Below are 4432 nucleotides of genomic sequence, written 5' to 3' on the forward strand. Positions count from 1 at the left end.
GGAAGCAAAGTGAGTGACCACGGTGGCCACTGTACCAGTACTGGTATTTACCCAGCCATTATCACCCCTTGTTCTCTGTAACCACGGAACTCAGTAGAGATCCTTCAGTAAGGACAGGAGCCCAAAGTTTCCTTTACTCTTCTCAAAACCACCCCAATGAAGCTCTGATTTACAGATGTGGCTCAGAATCCTCACCTATATAGGACAGTCACAGGGTAGAGTACAGGCTACAGGGTGATGCGCACTGAGACGCGGAGTTCAGGAGAGCAGCTGAGCCTCTAGCATAGCAAGAGCTCGAGGAATGTGAGTTGCTGTGTTTGAATGCTAGTGATTCGTTTTCACAGGAAGAGTTATTTTCATGGACCCACCCTTTCAGAATCTCATTTCACCTTAGTATAATTTCTCAAAGGACCCGTTTCTGAAGACCCTTACCTCAAGGGCTTCACAGTATGACTTCAGGGGGGGTACAAGCTAGTCCCCAACAGCCATAGAAGATGCTTCAGCATTTCCCGTGTCATTTCCTACGTTTTTTGAAAGTAAAGAAAGCAGACGGTTTCTGATTTCTCTCTGAAGCAATAAAGAGGTGACCCAAAAGGGCCCCACCCAAGACTGAACATCGTATGCTGACAGCAGGTCAAATTTGGTGACTCAGAGAAGGGATGCCCCTAGGAAGGGAGGCAATTACTCAAGCGGCAGAAAAGGCTGAGACGGGGAAGGAGGAGAAAAAGAAAAAGGCAGGAGAAATGGTTGGAGGCAAGAGTAGGGAGTGAACCCTGAGAGAAGAGGGAAAGGAGGGAGGGAAGAGAAGGAGGGTTTAGACTCGTTTATCGCTGGTCCAAGGGGGCACAGTGAAAAACTACAGGGTACTAGAACTTGGGGCAGGGGTAAATGAAGGTGTCTGGGATGCAGATGTATCCTACATTAATTAAGAATGGTGCATCTCAGGAGCAGGAGTGGTTGCGGGGAGAGGGGAGAAACAGAATGAGAAGGAAAGGGAGGGGGCGATGGTTCTCAGAGCCATCCACACTGTCTCCTACAATGTCTGCCTCAGAGCCGTCCACACTGTCTCCTGTGATGTCTGCCTCACAGGAGTCAGACGAGGAATGAGGAGGAATCACACACTGCCTTTCTCAGAAGAGCAAGGAACTAGTAGCTTGTCCACGGAGATCATATCAGGAATCCCACTGAGATAGGTGGGTCTAGGTCTAGCCTCAGCCACATTCTCAGAAAGGAGATATATGTGTGTATCAATCAACAAAGAAAGAGAATTTACTAAACACAATGGAATTGGGTTGGGTTAAAAAAAAAAAAAAAGAACCCAATACATTAGAACTGGAAATTACTGTATTCACTTTCACCTGTCTATCCATATATATATTCATAGTCATTCATCAGGTTACTGGTGAGACCTCAGTCATCTTCATTCACGTTCTCAGGACATCCAGGTCATTTCAACCAAGTTCCCACTGTCAAGGAGCTGAGGTACTACCTAGTTATACAGCACCCACAAAAACTGTGGGTGCACAGGAGAGAGTCTGGTGCAACGGAGGAGTCATGAAAGGGGACTCGTATTTATTTGAGCTCGGCGACAATACGAACAGATCTCCATTCACTAGGTCTCTGTATAACCAAATGAAGCTGCTGGAAGCTGATGTCTCTTTCCAAGAGCATCCGGAACTGGAGCTCCCTACGAAGCTGGCCTGTGAGCTGCTCCTGACTGCTACCCCAGACAGGGAGAGGAAGGACTCAGAGAGAAGATCCTGATACTATCGTCATAGGAGCCAGCCATGGAAAATGTAGGCCAGGTCAAGGCTGGGTTTGAGCTCACTACACTGCCCTTCCTTCCCAATGCCTTTTATTAAGTAAGTAGGGACCGGCAAGCCTGCAGATCCTATCTCTATAAAGGCCACTTTGAGGAAGGAATTTCACAATGCTTCTTAGGGGAAAAATACTATGGCCTGAGGAAGTCACTGTGTCCGTGACGTCACATAGTTCAGGTTGACTCGGAAGACCGCAAGTTGTGAAAGCTTATTTCCCTATAAATGGTAGCAGCTTGGAGAGTATTCACAAAGGGGAGTCAAACTCGAATGAATCATGGGGTTCATTGGGGGGGGGGGGAAAGAACATGCCACGGGTAAAAGCAAGACACATGTCTTTCTGATCCTGGGATGGACAAAGAATGAAGCTGATGCTGAGAGTTGGGGTGGGGGCGGGGTGGGGGTGGGGGTAGGGCTGAGGAGGATGAAGAAATTCTTGTCAGATTAGAAAGTTATTAAAACAGAGGACCAATTCTTCTTGAATGAGAACTGGGCACGAGCAAGGTGGTGTTTACCTGTCATCCCAGGTGTGTGCTTGTACACCCCAAGGCAATGCATACCCATCCCGCAGGTTAGCCGAGGCAGGAGGGTCAGGGTCATCTGAAGTTGCATAACAAATCCAAGGTAACCCTGTGCTAGTACCTTGTCTCAAAGGGGGCAAAGGGGAAGCTGCTGTCTTTAAAGATAAAGAAAAACCTTTCTTAAGGAATAATTTCTGGGCTGGAGAGATGGCTCAGTGGTTGAGAGCATGTGTTGCTCTTGCCGAGTTTGGTTCCCGGCACCCACATGGTGGTTCACGACCATCTCTCAGTGCAGTTCCAGGGATCTGACGCCTCTTCAGAACTCCCAAGGCACTAGGCACATGAATGGTGCACATATATAAGTCCAGGCCAAACATCCGTACACATAAAACAAAATAAGTAAGCCTAAAAAATTTTCAACCAAAACAAGATAAAAAGAAGTTCCAAAATTCTCCAGGAAAACAACTATTATTCCCGAATGTTCCACAGCGCAGGCACTGAAGCACAAAAGTGAAGAATTGGGAATAAAGTCAAAGTAAAAAAATAAACCACCAAAAGAATTGTAACTAGGCCTGAAGACCCAACAAGAATTCATGGTGGCTTTGCATATAATGTTCTACTGCGTGCCTTCAGACTGATGGCAGCTGATGTGAAGTGATATTCCAAATGGGAAAGGTTTTATTGCTCAAAAAACAAAACAAAACAAAACAAAACAAAAAACAAAAAACAAAAAACAAAAAACAAAAACAAAACAAAACAAAACAAAAACCCCCGAAAAAAACAAAAAAGCAAAAAACAAAAACAACAACAACAACAAAAAACTCACTATGTAGTACTGGTTGGCCTGAAACTCACTATGTAGACCAGGCTGACCTCAGACTCACAAACAGATGCCTGCCTTTGCCTCCCAGTATGGGACTAAGGGTGTGTCCCATGGCATCCAGCCAATGATAAAGAAGGTCTTGAAGATGATACCTCTGAGGATTGAATAGAGATGCATTGAGAACCTTTTACCTACTGACTATATTTCCCAGCTCACTGGATTTAAACTATGAAATGCTCTAAAAAAAAAAAAAAATTAAGTGCATTGCCAAAGCCATGCAATTAACAGTTGGGAGGCAAAGCTGAGACACATGGCCGAATCTACATCTACAAATCTGCATTTTACTATCACTGCAGTCACAGCCTACAAGTTTCTGATCCGGGATAGGCCCCTGAGTAGAGCTATGGAGGTGCAAGTGACTAAGGGACAGTGTCTACTTCGTGTCAGGGCAAGGACGTTTTGATGGCAAGACTTATCAAGTCTCCAGGGGACGTGTCAGTGGGTTAGGAAGGAAGTTGAAGTTATAAGATGAACAGGTACTGCTGCCATGCATAAGAGACTGGATTCAGTTTCCCAGGTTACCACAGACTAGTTTTGTGACATCAGTAAGCCTCAATAGAGTCCTCTGTAAAACAAGAATAAATAAGGAGGACACAATGGGGTCATGATAAAGCCCTTAGCACAGCAGCTGGCACACAGAGAGATTAGGGTGGGTTTTTTTTTTTTTTTTCACCTCTCTTTCAGGTAAATGGGGCAGCAGTGACGGCAGTGCAGCCCCGCCCAGTTCAGTCAATGAGGTGTTGCTAGGCTGGAAAGGATATTTAGGTAAAGGATAAAGCTGGTAGCAGCTCATACCCTAGAACACAGGCTCCAACAATTTCCAGACACCCCAAACAAAGGATGGCATGGATACTAGGGACATGTGTACATGAGCCACGGGGTTGCTCTGCAGCTGGTATGAAATGTCACTATCACTTATTGATCACAAGCTAGTTGAAGTTGACCTGAAGCTCCAGGGCAGGCAAGAGTCACTTCCTCAAAGAAGGAAGCAGGAAGGAGCAAGAGAACTCATTGTAGCTGGCTGGGCAGAACCGTGGGGTGACAGGGGCGCTGGGCAGAACTGTGGGGTCACAGGGGGAGGGGCTGGGCAGAACTGTGGGGTGACGGGGGCGCTGGGCAGAACTGTGGGGTCACGGGGGGGCTGGGAAGAACTGTGGGGTGATGGGGGGCTGGGCAGAACTGTGGGGCCATGGGGGGGCTGGGCAGAACTG

This window comes from Mus pahari, chromosome 16 (genome assembly GCF_900095145.1).
Source record: "Mus pahari chromosome 16, PAHARI_EIJ_v1.1, whole genome shotgun sequence".
NCBI classification, from domain to species: Eukaryota; Metazoa; Chordata; class Mammalia; order Rodentia; family Muridae; genus Mus; species Mus pahari.